This window comes from Macaca thibetana, chromosome 1 (genome assembly GCF_024542745.1).
Source record: "Macaca thibetana thibetana isolate TM-01 chromosome 1, ASM2454274v1, whole genome shotgun sequence".
Classification (NCBI taxonomy): Eukaryota; Metazoa; Chordata; class Mammalia; order Primates; family Cercopithecidae; genus Macaca; species Macaca thibetana.
In genome coordinates, this window is record NC_065578.1 from 7385501 (window position 1) to 7404666 (window position 19166).

General features: G+C 45.7%; 1 protein-coding gene and 1 non-coding gene across 2 annotated transcripts in view; one reads left to right on the forward strand and one right to left on the reverse strand.

Annotated features, from left to right (window-relative positions):
• SLC45A1 (solute carrier family 45 member 1) overlaps positions 1 to 19166 on the forward strand; it is a 339320-nt gene that overhangs the window by 271372 nt on the left and 48782 nt on the right. The gene's annotated exons all lie outside the window — the stretch shown is intronic.
• Positions 16229 to 16331, reverse strand: LOC126944861 (U6 spliceosomal RNA). Its single transcript, XR_007722212.1, has one exon. It is a non-coding gene; the product is annotated as a U6 spliceosomal RNA (small nuclear RNA).

Here is a 19166-nt window from a genome sequence, read left to right on the forward strand (position 1 = left end):
TTAACTTTTTTTGAGACAGGGTCTCACTGTTACCCAGGCTGGAGTGCAGTGGTGCGTTCTCAGCTCACTGCAGCCTCAACCTCCTAGACTCAGGTGACCCTCCCACCTCAGCCTCCTGAGTAGCTGGGACCACAGGCATGTTTGAGACCAGCCCAGCCAACGTGGTGAAACACCATCTCTACTAAAAATACAAAAATTTGCCAGGCATGGTGGCAGGCGCCTGTAATCCAAACTACTCGGGAGGCTGAGGCCGATGCACGAGAATCGCTTAAACCTGGGAGTCGGAGGTTGCTGTGAGCCAAGATCGCACCACTGCCCTCCAGCCTGGGCTCAAGCGATTCTCCTGCCTCAGCCTCCCAAGTAGCTGGGGACCACAGACACGTGCCACCGTGCCTGGGTAATTTTTATTTTTGTTGTTTTTGTAGACAAGGTCTTGCTATGGTGCCCAGGCTGGTCTCAAACTCCTCGGATCAGGTGATCCTCCCGTCTCAGTCTCCCAAAGTGCTGGGATTACAGGCGTGAGCTACCTTACCCAGCTCAATGCCCCCACTCTTTTTTGTTTGTTTGTTTGTTTGTTTGTTTGTTTGTTTTTTGAGAAAAGGTCTCACTCTGTCAGCCAGGCTGGAGTGTACGGCTCACTGCAACCTCCACCTCCTGGGCTCAAGCAATTCTCCCACCTCAGTCTCCTGAGTACCTGGGATCACAGGTGGACATCAACATTGCCTGGCTAATTTTTTTCTATTTCTTGTTTTTTTCTGGAGACAGGGTTTTGTCATGTTGCCCCGGCTGCTTTCAAATTCATGGGCTCAAGCCATCTTCCCCCGTCGGTCCTTCAAAATGCTGGGATTACAGGCGTGAGCCGCCGTGCCTGGCCAAATTTACCTTTTAATCCATGGTTTGCCTCATATTGAGATGGGATTGTAATAGAACTAGAGGAAGGACAGGCTTTCCTCCAGACCCAGAACTGGAGGCTGGATGCCCTGGAGGCTTATAAAGTTTTTAAGGCAGGGCATGGTGACTCCTGTAGTCCCAGCTACTTGGGGGGCTGGAGCAGGAGGATCGCTTACGCTCAGGAGTTCAAGGCTGCGATGAGTATGATCGCAACGTTGCTCTCCAGCCTGGGTGACAAAGAGAGACCCTCTATCTCTTTTTAAAAAGCAAAAAAAGAGGTCTATAAGGAGGCTGGTTTTTATTTCATCTGTAATAGCTGTGTTCTGCTTGGGGCAGTTCTGAAATTATTTGTGTGTGAAACGGAACACACGGTTGCCGGGCAGGCGGGGGCCAGATTGGAATGATGTGCTTTTTTTTTTTTTTTTTTTTTTTTTTTTTTTTTTTTTTGAGCTGGAGTCCTGTTCTGTTGCCCAGGTGGCAGTGCAGTGGCACAATCTCGGCTCACTGCAACCTCTGCCTCCTGGGTTCAAGCAATTCTACTGCCTCAGCCTCCCAAGTAGCTGAGATTACAGGCAGCACCACCACACCTGGCTAATTTTTGTGTTTAGTAGAGATGGGGTTTCACCACATTGGCCAGGCTGTTCTCGAACTCCTGGCCTCAGGTCATCCACCCGCCTCAGCCTCCCAAAGTGCTGGGATTTCCGGTGTGAGCTACCGCGCCTGGACAACACAAAACTTAAAAATGGCTAGAGCTGAGTCATCTCAGAAGGAACGGCCTGAGGAGATGATTTCTGTTCCTATTAACTGGGTCCCTGTTCTTATTCTAAGTCTGGTTCTTCACCTTTCACTATGCTGTGAGCTACTCCACATCCTTCTAGTAAGTTTCAATTTAACTTAAGTTGGCCAGAGCCACTGTCTCTGCCCTTGAACACGTGGTAGCAGATAGAATCACCCCTGGAAGGTGCCTAGTGAGTATAAGGAGGCGGCAGTGCAGGGAGCTGTAGCGAGTATCTGGGGGCTGGAGAGTTCATGAGAGGGACACTAAGAAGATGTGATGACCAGAGGGCCACACTGGGCAGCAGGACCAGAGCCTGCAGGGAGGTCTAGGCTGATTCGCCTTGTGGGAGCTACTGCTGGGGTGTTCACAGGGACCTGACTAGGGCCAGCTTCAGCTCAGTGGTGGAGAGAGCACAACAGCAGCGAGGTGAGGGCTGAGTGGAAGCAGCGGGTAGAGGGGAGGTACAGACAACATCTTTTTTTTTTAAATTACATTGTAGTCCCAGGACTTTGAGAGGCCAAGGCAGGTAGATAGTTTGAGACCAGCCTGGGCAACAGAGGGAGACGCTATTTCTTTCTTCCCTTTTTTTTTTCTTTTTGAGACGGAGTCTCGCCCTGTCACCCAGGCTGGAGTGCAGCGGTGCAATCTCAGCCCACCACAACCTCTGGCTCCAGGGTTTAAGCAGTTCTCCTGCCTCAGCCTCCCAAGTAGCTGGGATTACAGGCACCCGCCACCACACCTGGCTATTTTTTGTATTTTTAGTAGAGATGGGGTTTCACCATGTTGGCCAGACAGGTCTCGAGGAGACCCTGTTTCTACAAAATAATACAAAATATTAACGGGGCATGGTGGCACGTGCCTGTTGTCCCAGCTACATGAGAGGCTGAGGTGAGAGGATCCCCTGAGCCTGGGAAAGTCGAGCTGCAGTGAGCTGTGATTGGGCCACTGCACTCCAGCCTGGGTGACAGAGCGAGATCCTGTCTCAAAAAATATATATATTTATTTATTTGATTGTCAATTAAATTTGTGTATATTTATGGTCTGCAACATGGTGTTTTGAAAGATGTACAGTAGTTCCCCCTTATCTCTGGGAGACACGTCCCAAGATCCCCAGTGGATGCCAGAACCGCAGCTAATTCTTAACCCCATATGCAATATGCTTTGTCCTCCACATACATACTGAAGACAAAGTTTCATCCTTTAATTAGGCACTGTAAGAAGTTAGCAACAATAATTAGTTAAAATAGAATAGTTACAGCAATATACTGTAATCAAAGTTGTGTGAATGTGCTCTCTCTCTCTCTCCCTTTCTCAGTATATCTTCTTGCACTGTGCTCACCTATTTTCAGACCAAGGTTGACTGCAGGTAACTAAAACCACAGGAAGCAAAGGTGTGCTTAAGGGACGGCGACTGTACATTGTGGAATGGCCAAATCAAGCTAAGTAACACTTAATAAATCTGCTGCCACACACTCTTATTTATTTATTTATTTATTTATTTATTTATTTATTTTGAGATGGAGTATCGCTCTATTGCCCAGGCTGGAGTGCAGTGGCGTGATCTCAGTTCACTGCAAGCTCTGCCTCCCGGGTTCACGCCATTCTCCTGCCTCAACCTCCCAAGCAGCTGGGACTACAGGCGCTTGCCACCACGTCTGGCTAATTTTTTGTATTTTTAGTAGAGATGGGGTTTCACCGTGTTAGCCAGGATGGTCTCGATCTCCCGACCTCGTGATCCACCCACCTCGGCCTCCCAAAGTGCTGGGATTACAGGCGTGAGCCACTGCGCCCAGCCCTTTTTTTTTTTAACCACACACACTTATCATTTTTTTTTTTTTGGTGGTGAGAACACTTAAAATCTACTCTCTTGACCGGGTGCAGTGGCTCACACTTGTAATCCTAGCACTTTGGGAGGACGAGGTGGGAGGATCACCTGAGATTAGGAGTTTGAGACCAGCCTGGCCAACATGGCAAAACCCCGTCTGTACTAAAAATACGAAAATTAGCCGGGCCTGGTGGCACATACCTGTAATCTCAGCTACTCAGAAAGTTGAGGAAGGAGAATCGCTTGAACCCGGGAGGTGGAGGCTGCAGTGAGCCGAGATCACATTACTGCACTCCAGCCTACACGATGGGAGTGAAACTCCGTCTCAAAAAATAAAATAAAATAAAATAAAATAAAAATTTAAAAAATCTACTCTCTTAGCAATTTTTTTTTTGAGACAGAGTCTTGTTCTGTCACCCAGGCTGGAGTGTAGTGGTGCAATCTCTTTATTAATTAATTAATTAATTTATTTATTTATTTAAGACAAGGTCTCGCTCTGTTGCCCAGGCTGGAGTGCAGTGACGTGATCTTGGCTCACTGCAATCTCCACCTCCTGGGCTCAAGCAGTTCTCCTGCCTCAGCCTCCCAAGTAGCTGGGATTACAGGCATGCGCCACCACACCTGGCTAATTTTTTTTTTTTTTTTTTTTGTATTTTTAGTAGAGACAGGGTTTTTCTATGTTGGCCAGGTTGGTCTCAAACTTCTGACTTCAAGTGATCCACCTGCCTCGGCCTCTCGAACTGCTGGGATTACAGGCATGAGCCACCTCACCTGGCCTCTTAGCAATTTTTAAGAATACACTATGTTATTGGCTGGGCATTGTGGCTCACGTCTATAATCTCAGCACTTTGGGATCTTTTGAACTTATTTTTCTTAACTGAAATTTTGTATTCTTCTTTAGAAATTATCTTGCCTTTCCATTTTATTTATTTCTTTATTTTAAGACAGCATCTTGCTATGTTGCGTAGGCTGGTCTGGAACTCCTAGGCTTCAAGCCATCGTTTCACCTTAACCTCTCTAGTAGCTGGGAACACAGGCAAGCACCACTGTGCCTGGAATGAAATTTTGTATCCTTGGACTGACATTTCCCCAACCTTCCCGGCAACTCCGGGTAACTACCATTCTCCTCTCTGCTTCTGTGAATCCAACTATTTTAGATTCCACGTGTGAGTGAGATCATGCGTTCTTTGTCTATCTGTGCCTGGCTTATTTGACTTAACATAATGTCCTCCAGGTTCATCCACGTCTTTGTAAATGACAGGATTCTCTTCTTTTTTAGGGCTGAATAGTATTCCATGTATAAATGCCACATCTTCTTTACCTATTCATCTACTGATGGGCATTGAAGTGGGCTCCATATCTTGGCTGTTGTGAATAGTGCTGCAGTGGACGTGGGAATGCAGTTGTCTCTTCAGCAGACTGATTTGATTTCCTTTCCTTCAGATATATACCCAGTAGTGGGATTAGAGCATGATATGGTCTGGCTGTGTCTCCACCCAAATCTCATCTTGAATTGTAGTTCCCACAGTCCCCACATGTCATGGGAGGGACCCAGTGGGAGTAATTGAATCATGGGGGCAGCTACCTCCATGCCATTCTTGTGATAGCGAGTTTTCATGAGATATGATGGTTTCATAAGGGACTTTTCCCCCTTTGCTTGTCTCTCATTCTGCCTCCTGCAGCCCTGTGAAGAGGTGCCTTCCACCATGATTGTAAGTTTCCTGACGACTCACCAGCCATGTGGAACTGTGAGTCACTTATACTTCTTTTCTTTGTAAATTACCCGATCTCAGGTGGGTGGGTAATTTCTTTATAAATTACAAAGTGTGAGAATGGACTAACACAGAGCATGTGGTAGTTCTATTTTTAATTTTTTTGAGGAACCTCCACACTATTTTCCATAATGGCTATACTAATTTACATTCCCATCAGAAAATATCTTAATTAACATATTGGTTGAGCTGCTTTCACATAGATCAGATGACGGTGACTTAGACAAGACAGAAGGTTGATTTTTCTTGCATGTAAAAGCCCAAGCAGACTTAGGTGGGGCTGTGGGGTGAGTGGCTCTGTTGCCTGAGGTCAGCCTGCAGGCAGCCCGCCCCCTCCACATGGCTCTGCTGTGTTCAGGGTGCTGTCTTCATCTTCATGGTCAAAGACAGCCCACTTGTTCATGTACATGCTGCAGTGTTTAGAAAGGGAAAGGGGTCAAGGACAAGCAGTGTCTTTTCAGATGCATCCTGGGAGCTCAGCAGCATGGCCACACCGGCCAGTGAGAGAGTCTGGCCTTTGTAGTCACCAGTGTGTGGCCAACCAAACCCAGGGAGCTTCAGTTCCAAAAGAAAAAAGGGAACTGGATGACAGGGAACCAGCAGCAGTGGCTGCCACAGACAGCTCTGCCGAGCTGGGAGGAAACTGGAGGAGTGGAGAGGGCAGAGAGGCAGAGGGGAGTGGTTGAGAGAGACACTGAGGTCCCAGGGGGAGATCTCAGAGAGAGTGGGCAATGTAGGGCACAGACGGAGACCTTGGCCTTGGATAGGAGGAAGGCGGGAAGCAGGAAAGAATGGAAAATACAATGAGGTTTGCGGGTCTGGTAGCCACCAGTAACAGCCATTTTCTGTGTAAGATAGGAAACCGAGTCTTCTGCTGTGATTGAGTGGGGGTGGGGGCAGGGAGTGGCTTGGTGTCTGAGAAGCAGGGACAGTCTGAAACAGTCCTTGCTGAGAGGGGTGATCAGGACCTACGTGGTGGTGGTGGGACGCCACCCTGGGAATCTCAGCAAAGCTTAGCAGGATTGAGGGGCAGGTGAAGTTGGTCACCACAGTATATCATAGCCCTGATCTTGGGGGCTGGAAGATTTCAGTTAGGGATGCAAAGTAATCCAAGTACGGGTTTTGAGAAAGCAGAGAGTTGAGTTTCTCCAGTCAAAGTCCCTATGAGGACAGAAATGAGGATGCTTTCACTGAGTGATGACACAATTATTTCAGTACGTCTCCCAGAGTGAGGTAGAAGAAAACGCTTCGTGTTTGCAATAATAGATCTGGGGAAAAGGACTGATGAGACATTTCCATGAAGTCACACTGACATTTTTTCTTCATTAGACTTTGTCAACCAACACATGCGTTTTTCTGAACAGCAAGCATCATTCACGAATGCAGAACAAAACCAGATAGGTTTCGTTGGTTTTAGAAAGACATGGCGAGATGAGCAGCAGGCAGCTTGCTCGTTCTGTGCAGTGGAGGAGGAAGACGCTGGGCCCCTGCTGTGTGGGGGCAGCCCGGGAAGGACGCGGTCACAGCCTTGGGTCATCAGTAATTAGTGAGCGTCACGGGTAAAGAGTTTTATGGGCAGTAATAGTTTTCTGTAAATGAAAATTGCTTCTCCTCACTGGGCAATTTAGTTATATCTAAGTTAATCCAGGAAAGTCTTATTCATATTAACTATGACACATATGAGTCAATGAGTGTCACCCAGAGACTTAAAGAGGAACTGGTGTCCTTTCAGTTCTAGGACAGCTGGCTGCAGCGGCTGGATGTTTGGAGGTTGTTTGTGCTGTTTCAGCCATCTCCAGGTGAGGCTAACGGGTAACAGTTGGTAGGACTGGAGTCGAGGGCGGTATCTTCCAATCTCCTCCCAGATTGAACCAAGTTCATCACCTGCATGTCATGTACAGCTGGAAGGCTTTCCTTTCCCTCATGGGAATTTGTTTACTCATTTAGTTTCCACATAGAACCGGGTTCTGAAGAAGTGATTATTAGAGTCACAGCAACAACTTTAATGATGACAGCGACTTTTTTCCTTCAATTACGTCCCCAATGAGGTCTTTGGTAATTTTCCACAGGGAGATTAGTAAGGGAGAGGAAAACTTTCACCTGCTTTTAAAATGTATTCTGAAGTCCAAATATCTTCATGAATCTGAGCCTGTATTTTGTGGCATGTGGGTTTTTCCCAGAAAGGCTTAGAAGAGCAACAACAAAAATGTTGCCTATTGAAGCGCAGTAGAACATATACTATTTACCTTTAAACCAAGCCGGAGAATGACTGTCCACATACTCCTGCGGCAGGAGGTGCTCCTGGGCATCCCTACATGGCGACTGGGCAGCCCTGCAAGGCGTCCCCGGGAGACGCACACAAGCAGTTTACTCTCCAGCTCTGCCCTGTCTTTTGTCCTCAGCTGGGCCATTTACTGATGATAATAGCACCGTGCATTTATATAGTAACTTAGAATTCCATCACAGTGCCGCAGCAGTGTACGATATTTGTGTCGGGGGAAGAATATGACAATCACCATTTTACTATGGATGCAGTGACTCCAGCCATTCATTTCTTGGGGAAAATTAAGCAAACTGCCTCAAGTCTCCAAGTAGGGAATGGAAAACGTGTGTCAGTGGAGTGTGAATTAATCTATTTGCCGGACGCTATGTATTTCACTGGCTGCATTAACAGTACACATGAATCATGTGTAGATTTTTGTTTGTTTGTTTTTGGAGACGGAGTCTTGCTCTGTCACCCAGGCTGGAGTGCAGTGGCACGATCTTGGCTCACTGCAACCTCCAACTCCCGGGTTCAAGCAATTCTCCTGCCTCAGCCTCCCAGGTAGCTGCGATTAAAGGCGGGCGCCACCACACCCAGCTAATTTTTGTATTTTAGTAGAGACGGGGTTTCACCATGTTGGCCAGGCTCATCTCAAACTCCTGACCTCAAGTGATCCTCCTGCCTCGGCCTCCCAAAGTGCTGGGATTACAGGCGTGAGCCACCGCACCTGGCCTCTGCCTACTCTCTAACTGTTCTAAGCCGACTTCCACCAGCTTTGCCCAGGGACAGCGATGCCTGTCTCAAGCCATGCAGGGGCACAGATCAATCAGCGTCAACTCCTGCCCAGCCTAGAGGTGTGGGAAGGTATAGCCCAGGGTCTACCTTTGACCATTGGTGGACAGGAGCTAGTAGATACACTCTTTTGCTGTCTTTCCCCAGGAGAACAGTTCTCAGACTATTTTCATAAGGCTCCTCTGAGGGTCCCGGCAAACGGATCCGCCTGGCTAACTCAGTAACAATCCTTATAATGGCTTTTTTGATTGTATCTTCCACCCTCACTTGTGCTTCCTGGGCTTACACACCCATCTACTCTGCCTTCAGCAGACCTTTCTAGGCTCTGCCTAGACAGAGAGTCACTTTACTTTATTAAGAAAAAATCCACTTAATTGCTACTTCTAACAACACTTAATTTCCTACCCACAAAAAATTAAATTTTAATATTTCATAACCAGTTCATCAATTATGCTTCAACGTCTCATAATAACACCTGCTGGAATTTTGCCTGGAATGATTAAATAGCATATCTACCTATGAACCATGCAGGGCAGGGTGGGGCAGTGGAAAGAAGATGGACTTTGAGGTTTCCAGGCCAGCCCCACTCATTACTAAATATGTGTTCTTGGGCAACTCACTTAACCTCTCTGAGTCTTTCTCAACCGCATGTGTGAAATGGCCGTAATACAATAAAACTAGAAATTAATGACAACTGGAAAAGCAAAAAATCTTTCACCTGGAAATTTAAAAGCCTCTAATAACTCTTATGTCAATACAGAAATATAAAACAAAGTTCAGCCGGGCGCGGTGGCTCACGCCTGTAATCCCAGCACTTTGGGAGGCCGAGACGGGAGGATCACAAGGTCAGGAGATCAAGACCATCCTGACTAACACGGTGAAACCCCGTCTCTACTAAAAATACAAAAAATTAGCCGGGCGTGGTGGCGGGCGCCTGTAGTCCCAGCTACTCGGGAGGCTGAGGCAGGAGAATGGTGGGAACCCGGGGGGCGGAGCTTGCAGTGAGCCGAGATCTCGCCACTGCACTCCAGCCTGGGCGACAGAGCGAGACGCCACCTCAGAAAAAAAAAAAAAAAAACAAAGTTCAGAATGTCTCGAAAATAAAGACGAGGCTGGGCATGATGGCTCACGCCTGTAATCCCAGCACTTTGGGAGACTGAGGCAGGTAGATCGTGAGGTTAGGGGTTCGAGACCAGCCTGACCAACATGGTGAAACCCCATCTCTACTAAAAACACAAAAATTAGCCGGGAGTGGTGGCGCACGCCTATAATCCCAACTACTCAGGAGGCTGAGGCAGGAGAATCACTTGAACCTGGGAGGTGGAGGTTGCAGTGAGCCGAGATCATGCCACTGCACTGCAGCCTTGGCAACAGAGACTCTGTCTCAAAAATAAAAATAAAAATAAGGGAAGGATGAAAACACAACACATCAAAATGTGTGTGACGGAAAGCTAAAACAGGAAAATTATAACTTTTAATACTTGTATCAGTAAAAATTTAAAAATAAAAATGAGTGAGTTAAACACCCAACACAAAATAGAAATAGAAAACAGACATACAAGAGAGGACAAAAGTTTACTCCTTTGAAAATTCAAAGAAAATGGCCAACCATTTTCTTTGATTGCTCAAGGAAAAAAGAGATGAAAACATAAATAAGAATAAGAATGAAAAAAGGACAAAAGTACAAAATCAGAAAAATGTAAAATATTTATAGTAAGAGAAGATGATAAAAACATGAAAACATAGGTTAAATGGGTAAAATCCTAGAAAAAATTTAAACTTGTCAAAACTAACTAGAGAAGAAATAGGAAGTGCAATGCTCCCTGTTAATTGTAGCACAGTCCCAACAAGAATATCAGATGGTTTTTTCTGCAACTGGACAAGTTGATTATAAAAGTCCTTTAGAAGAAGAAAGGAGCAAAGAATTGTCAGGAAAACTCCATCCCAAAAAACAAATGAAATACTTAGGGATTGGCTAGCCTACTATAACGCCTCTGTAGTTAAATCTATATGGGCTGGGCACGTGGCTCATGCCTCTAATCTCAGAACTTTGGGAGGCCGAGGTAGGAGGATCACTTGAGCTCGGAAGTTCAAGATCAGTCTAGGCAATGTAGCGAGATCTCGTCTCTATTACAATTCAAAAAATTTAGCAAGGTGTGGTGGTACAGATCTGCAGTCCCAGCTATTTGGGAAGCTGAGGTGGGAGGATCGCTTGAGCCTGGGAGATGGAGGCTGCAGTGAGCCCTGATCATGCTACTGCACTCCAGCCTGGGCAACAGAAGGAGATCCTGTCTCAAAACAACAAACAAAAAACCCCAGTTTGGTATTGATATGTGCACATATGCACAGACAGATCAAACAGAATAGGAAATCCAGAAATAGACCCAACTGAACATAGAAATTCAATATACTATTAAGCTGACATCTCAAATCAGTGGGAAAATTTTAATACATGGTATTAAAATACGAAGAAATACAAAATTGAGTCCTTTATTTATTTATTTATTTATTTTGAGATGGAGTCTTGCTCTGTCGCCAGGCTGGAGTGCAGTGGTGCGATCTTGGCTCACTGCAAGCTCCGCCTCCCAGGTTCATGCTATTCTCCCGCCTCAGCCTCCCTAGTAGCTGGGATTAGAGGCATGCGCCACCATGCCCAGCTAATTTTTGTATTTTTCGTAGAGATGGGGTTGGCCAGGATGGTCTCCATCTCTTGACCTCATGATCTGCCCGCCTCAGCCTCCCAAAGTGCTGGAATTACAGGCGTGAGCCACCGGACCTGGCCGCATTGAGCCCGTTCTTAAACCGTACAACAGAATAAAGTCCAAATGGATCACATATTTAGATGTAAAATAAGGAAAACTTGGAGAAAATTACTGTATAACTTACAAACAAAGAAACTTTCCTATGACGCAATTTCCAGAAACAATAAGGAAAAGGATTGATAAATATGTTTACATAAAAATATAAAATTTGGCCGGACATGGTGGCTCTTATGTGTAATCCCAGCACTTTGAAAGGCCAAGGCGGGTGATCACCTGAGGTCAGGAGTTCAAGACCAGCCTGGTCAACATGGTGAAACCCCATCTCTACTAAAAATACAATTAGCCATGTGTGGCAGTGTGCGCCTGTAGTCCCAGCTACTCGGCAAGCTGAGGCAGGAGGATCACTTGAACCGAGGAGGTGGAGGTTGCAGTGAGCCGAGATTTTGCCACTGCACTCCAGCCTGGGCAATAGAGTGAGGCTCCGTCTCAAAAAAAATATGCTAAGAGGCCAGGCGTGGTGGCTCACGCCTGTTGTCTCAGCTACTTGGGAGGCTGAGGCAGGAGAACGGCATGAACCCGTGAGGTGGAGGTTGCAGTGAGCCGAGATCGCGCTACTGCACTCCAGCCTGGGCAAGAGCGAGACTCTGTCTCAAAAAAAAAAGAAAAGAAAAGAAAAGAAAAGAAAAAAAATATATATATATATATGTATGTATGCATGCTAAGTAAAAAAACAAAGTGAGAAAAACATTTACAAAAGGATTTATATTTTAGGTTAAGCCATTTGAAATTTGACCATTTTTGACGTAACAAAATGGCAATTTCATAGGCTTCAACTTAATACCTAATATTCAAAGAGCGCCTAAAAATAAAATGGGGACTATCTCCATAGAAGAATGGACTAGAGACATGAACACACTCTTTACAAAATAAAAATGCAATGACTTTTAACCATATGACAAGATGCTGAAGCAACTCCTAAGATTCTATCCCAAAGATACATTGCAAAAATGCTCAAAAGATATGTACAAAAGCAATTTAGTACAGCACTGTGTGTGATAGCAAGAGTGGAAACAACTCAGACGTCTTGATATCTGATAGAGTGAGTCCTCCAACTCTGACCTCTTCTCTCCACAATGATCTTGGATATTCTTAGATTTTTGCATTTCCATGTATGTTATAAAATCTGTTTTTCTTTTTTTTTTTGAGATGGAGTTTCACTCTTGCCGCCCAGGCTGGAGTGCAATGGTATGATCTTGAAAAATCTGTTTTTCAACTTACCCAGACACTCAGTCTTACTGAGTTTTGTATCGGGATTAAATTGAATCTGTAGATCAATTTGGGCAGAATTGGCATCTTTATAAAATTGAGTATTCAAACTATAAACATGTATTTAGATCTTCTTTAATTGATCTCAATGTTTTATAGTTTTCTATGTAGAAATCTTTAAAAATCTTTTCTTAGATTTATTATATGTTTTTTGGTTTGTTTGTTTTTTGTTTTTTTGTTTTGAGACATAGTCTTACTCTGTTGCCCAGGCTGGAGTGCAGTGGCGTGATCTCGGTTCACTGAAAACTCTGCCTTTGGGTTCAAGCAATTCTCCTGCCTCAGCCTCCTGGGTAGCTGGGATTACAGGCGTGCACCACCACACCAGGCTGATTTTTGTATTTTTAATAGAGACAGGGTTACACCATGTTGACCAGGCTGCTTTCGAACTCCTGGCCTCAGGCCATCCATCTGCCTTGGCCTCATGAAGTGCTGGGATAACAGGCGTGAGCCCACCGGGCCCAGCCTACTCTGTTTTTTATTTTCTTTGAAACTATTATAGGCTGGGCGCAGTGACACATGCCTGTAATTCCAGCACTTCGGGAGCCTGAGGCAGGAGGATTGCTTGAGTTCAGGAGATCAAGACCAGCCTTAGCAACATGACAAAACCCTGTCTCTACAATAAAATACAAAAATTATCCAGGCATGGTGGTGCGTGCCTGCAGTCCCAGCTACTCAGGAGGCCGAGATGAGAGGACCACTTAAACCTGGGAAGCGGAGGTTCCAGTGAGCTGAGATCACGCCACTGCACACCAGCCTGGGTGACAGAGTGAGTCCCTGTCTCAAAAAAAAAAAAAAAAAAAAAAAAGAAAAGAAAAGAAAAGAAACTATTATAATGATATCTTATCTTTAGATTTCATTTTGTCTTTGTGACTGGATTTAGAAATATAATTTTTATACCCTGACTTTGCATTTGGTAATCTTGGTAAATTCACTTATTAATTCAAATAGTTTATCAGTATATTTAAAAGTTTTTGTTCCCAACCAATCATGAGGTCTATGAATAATGACTGCCTTCTGCTTTTAAAGCAAAATAAACATATGAATCTTCATATCTTTGTTTTTCTCCACTTACTGCATTGGCTAGTACCTACAATATTTACTGTAGGATTCTTTGATATACCCTTTATAACATTAGGGCAGTATTAGGGACGTTCCCTTGTATTACTGATTTGTGAAGGTATTCATCATAAATGGATTTTATTGAGATGAACTTTTCTTTCTTTCTTTTTTTTTGAGACAGAGTTTCCCTCTGTCACCCAGGCTGGAGAGCAATGGCATGATCTTGGTTCACTGCAACCTCCAAGGCCTGGGCTCCTGAGCTCAAGTAACTCTCGTGCCTCAGCCTCCCAAGTAGCCGGGATTACAGGCATATGCCACCATGCCCAGCTAATTTTTTTAGTATTTAGTTAGAGATGGGGTTTCACCATGTTCGCCACGTGGGTCTTGAACTCATGGCCTCAAGTGATCTGCCCGGGTCTCGAACTCATGGCCTCAAGTGATCTGCCTGCTTTGGCCTCCCAAAGTGCTGGGATTACAGGCATGAGCCACCGTGCCCAGTTGTTAAAAGGTTGAGTTTTGGCCAGGTGTGGTGGCTCATGTCTGTAATCCCAGCACTTTGGGAGGCCGAGGCGGGTGGATCACAAGGTCAGGAGTTAAAGACCAGCCTGGCCAAAATGGTGAAACCCCATCTCTACTAAAAATACAAAGATTAGCCAGGCACGGTGGCAGGTGCCTGTAATCCCAGCTACTTTGGGAGGCTGAGGCAGGAGAATCACTTGAACCCAGGGGGCAGAGGTTGCAGTGAGCCGAGATCATGCCACTGCACTCCACCCTGGGTGACAGAGTGAGACTTTGTCTCAAAAAAAGAAAGGGTGAGTTTTATACTATGTGACTTACACCTAAATTTAAAATTTTGGGAAAAAAAAATCCGTGTATTCCTTGGATATTTTCAATACACTATTATATCAGTTTTCTAGTATTTTATTTATGGTTTTGGCTTATTCACTTACATATGGGACTAACCTATACTACTTTTTTATAATATAATCTTTGCCTGGTTTCAGTATCAAGGTTCTTTTTTGTGTGTGTGTGACAGTCTCACTCTGTCGCCCATGCTGGAGTGCAGTGGTGTGATCTTGGCTCACTGCAACCTCTGCCTCCCGGGTTCAAGTGATTCTCCTGCCTCAACCTCCTGAGTAGCTGGGACTACAGGCGCCCACCATAATGCCTGGCTAATTTTTTGTATTTTTAGTAGAGATGGGGGTTTCATCATACTGATCAGGTTGGTCTCGAACTCCTGACCTTGTGATTCGCCCACCTTGGCCTCCCAAAGTGCTGGGATTACAGGTGTGAGCCACTGTGCCAGGCCGATTTTTAGTATTTTTACATGCACCTGTGAGCCCTTTGATTCTTTTTTCTTTTTTGAGACAGGGTCTTGCTCTGTCGCCATGGCTGGAGTGCAATGGCGTGATCTCCGCTCACTGCAACCTCCACGTCTCAGGTTCAAGCAATTCTCATGCCTCAGCCTCTTGAGTAGCTAGGATCACAGGTGCGGGCCACCACAACTGGCTAATTTTTGTATTTTTAGTAGAGATGGGGTTTCTGCATGTTGGCCTGGCTGGTCTCGAACTCGTGACCTCAAGTGATTCACCTGCCTCAGTCTCCCAAAATGCTGGGATTACTGGGATTACAGGTGTGAGCCATTGTGACTGGCCTGATTCTTTTTTTTTTTTTTTTTTTTTTTTTTTTTGAGACAGAGTCTCACTCTGTCGCCCAGGCTAGAGTGCAGTGATACGATCTTGGCTCACGCAGCCTCTGCTGCCCAGGTTCAAGCAATTCTTCTGCCTCAGCCTCCCTAGTAGCTGGCATTACAGGTGCCTGCCACCACGCCTGGCTAATTTTTGTATTTTTAATAGAGACGGGGTTTCACCATTTTGACCAGGATGGTCTTGAACTTCTGACATCATGATCCACCTGCCTCAGCCTCTGAAAGTGCTGGGATTACAGGCGTGAGCCACCACACCCAGCATCCGGCCTGATTCTTAATGTTGTTATTAATGCCTTCTCTTTTTCTCTTCATAACTTTTGCAAGAGAATTATCTCTCTTATTAGACTTTCAACAATTATTTCCTTGTAATATGTGCATTTAAAACAGTACGCTTTACCTAAAAGTAGCACCTTAGCTGCAAAAAGCTTTCAGATGTTTTTGTTACTCAATTTTAGACAGTCAATACGTTTTAGATTTCTTCTTGTATATTTTTATGATTATGGAAGTTTTAAAAATCTGCATGAAAAATAGCTTCTATATTCATTACACTGTGTGCAGAGTATAAAATGTATGTTTTATTAATTCCATGCAATTTACTGAGATATTTTTTGTAGCGAAAATCACAATTTCTTTTTTTTTTTTTTTTGAGATGGAGTCTCGCTCTGTCGCCCAGGCTGGAGTGCAATCTCGGTTCACTGCAACCTCCACCTCCCAGATTCAGGCCATTCTCCTGCCTCAGCCTCCCAAGCAGCTGGGACTACAGGCTCCTGCCACCACACCCGGCTAATTTTTTTTTTTTTTTTTTTTTTTTTTTTTTTTTTTTTTGCATTTTTAGTAGAGACGGGGTTTCATTGTGTTAGGCAGGATGGTCTCGATCTCCCGACCTCATGATCCACCCACCTCGGCCTCCCAAAGTGTTGGGATTACAGGTGTGAGCCACCACACCTGGCCTGAAAATCACAATTTCAATGTTGGATGCCACCCATTTTTGCCTTGACTCACACTGTTTCTTTAGCACTCGTCAGTGGATAATTAAATGATCTGGGACTGTGCAAGGTATGGAATGTTTCATGAACCTGCTGGTCGTCCTTGCACAGCAGCCAGGCTAATCATCTCTGTGTCATTCCAATTTTAGAATCCAAGCTGCAAAAGCAATCACTGAGATTCTTCATGGCCTAATACTTGGTCAGTTTTTATAAATGTTCTGTATGTGTTTTATGTGCTTGGAAAGGATGCACAATAAGCAGTAAGTATATGGGGTGTGTGGCGGGTGGGGGGGCTTTTTTTTGTTTGTTTTATGAGATGGAGTCTTGCTCTGTTGCCCAGGCTGGAGTACAGTGACACAATCTCGGCTCGTTGCAACCTCCGCCTCCTGGGTTCAAGCAATTTTCCTGCCTCAGCCTCCCCAGTAGATGGACTACAGGCACATGCCACCATGCCTGGCTAATTTTTTGTATTTTTAGTAGATATGGGTTTCACTGTGTTAACCAGTATGGTCTTCATCTCCTGACCTTGTGATCCTCCCCCCTCGGCCTCCCAAAGTGCTGGGATTACAGGCATGAGCCACCGAGTCCGGCTTTTTTTTTTTTTTTTTGAGACAGCGTCTCGCTCTGTCACCCAGGCTGGAGTGCAATGGCATGATCTCGGCTCACTGCAACCTCTGCCTCCCAGGTTCAAGCAATTCTCCTGCCTCAGCCTCCCAAGTAGCTGGGATTACAGGTGTGAACCACCATGGCAGGCTAATTTTTGTATTTTTAGCAGAGATGGGGTTTCGCCATGTTGGCCAGGCTGGTCTCCAACTCCTGACCTCAGGTGATCTGCCCGCCTCAGCCTCCCACAGTGCTGGGATTATAGGTGTGAGCCACCACACCTGGCCTCTACCTCTCACTTTGAATCAGGAGACCCTGGACTTACTCCTAATTGGGCTTTGGATGTCCAACCTTGCCTGGGGCTGGGGGACACTGCTAACCTGGGAGGCAACTTATTTGGCCACACATCTGAGGTATGTTCTCCAGTTCACTTGATCACAACTAAACCTGATGTTGACATTGCCGTCTTCCTGACTCTGTGCCTCCTTTGGGATGGAACTTGGAAGAGAAGTTTCACACACTTATTACAAGAAGTTGGAAGTCCTCAACACTTAAAATAAGAAAGGTAGGCCGGGCGCGGTGGCTCACGCCTGTAATCCCAGCACTTTGGGAGGCCGAGGCGGGCGGATCACAAGGTCAGGAGATCGAGACCACGGTGAAACCCCGTCTCTACTAAAAATACAAAAAATTAGCCGGGCGCGGTGGCGGGCGCCTGTAGTCCCAGCTACTCAGGAGGCTGAGGCAGGAGAATGGCGTAAACCCAGGAGGCGGAGCTTGCAGTGAGCCGAGATCGCGCCACTGCAGTCCAGCCTGGGCGACAGAGCGAGACTCCGTCTCAAAAAACAAAACAAAACAAAAAAAAAAAAAAAAAAAGAAAGGTAATGAAATGCACGTGTGCTGGGAGGTGCCACTCACACAGGCCTACTTTGTACTCCTGCATCAGCCGCACCTTCATTCCCGGCACCCCCACCCTCCAGAGTCTCCACCAGCGTCAGCCAGTGAGGCCTCCCCCATCCCCCACTCCCGACTCAAGTCTCCCCGGTCCACACCTTCTTCATGCGGCCAGGATTTGGAGCTTGGGTAGTGGAGACTACATATTCTTTTCCAGCATATGAAGAACGTTTCTAAAAATTGACTCTATTTTTAGGCTGTAAAGAAATCTCAGTAAGTTTCATGGAACTGATATCATACATACCATATTCTCTAAACATTATGTAATGAACTCAGAAGGTTTTTTTTTCTTTTAACAGAGCTTTAGAAAAAAGACCACAATTCTAATAATATACAAGATAACATAGAAATAAAAATAGAAATGATTCCTTTGCGTCTACTTTCTTGCCATTGTTCTGAGTTTCTGGGAGGCAGGGGAGTGGAGAAGATGATGTGCTGAGGTCCTGTCTAGCCCTTAAAATGTTTGACTCTTGGTCAGGCACAGTGGCTCATGCCTGTAATCCCAACATTGGGAGGCCAAGGTGGGAGGATCGCTTGAAGCCAGGAGTTTGAGTCCAGCCTGGGCAACATTTCCAGACCTCATCTCCACAAAAAATACAAAAATTAGCTGGGCATGATGGCACCTGCCTGTAGTGCTGACTACTCAGGAGGTCAAGGCAGGAGGATTGCTTGAGTCCAGGGGGTCAAGGCTGCAGTGAGTCATGATCACACCACTGTGCTCCAGCCTGGGCAACAGAGTGAGACCCTGTCTCAAAAAACAAAACAAAACAAAACAAAAAAAATACTTGACTCTCTTATTTAAATCCTTAAATCATTCGCTTGGAGGATCTGTTCTTTGACGGCGCTGAGAGCTGTCCCCTCCCGCGTGTGTCTCCCCACGTTTCTCCTGCCGTCTCAGCAGAGCCCTCCTCCCACGTCGCCCCATTACCGCAGCCCACGCGGGGCCGTCAGCTTTGTCAACTTTCGTCTGGCTAATTTCACTGGAGGCGCCTCTTTATTTGGAATTTTTATAAACTTGTTTTGTTCATAGCTTCCGACTCACCATGTATTCCATCCTCCCCCACAGGCCAAATGGAAATGGAGCCTTTTATGAAGTTTCCCTCTTTTTAAGCTGGAAAGTTGGCAGCGACGTGGTTTCGAAGTGAGTCGGAAAGTCTGGTTTGGGCTGGCAGCATCACCCCGAAGATGAGGGCCGTTTACAAGTTTGTTTATAAAAAGTGGGGGAGCTGGGGCTGTGTTCTCTTGGCGCTGTGCTGGGATTCTGACCACTCGAAGATGAAGCCTCATCCCAGCAGTGCTTGCTAGTGCCTCCTTCAGGGACCAACCCTATCAAGTGGGAAGGCATGAAGTGCAAGAAATCAGCATTCCCAGAGGCAGGTCAGCTTTCATTCTGTCATATTCGGTTTCCTTAACTTCCCTCCTAACAGGCTACCTCGGAAGCAAATGTTTC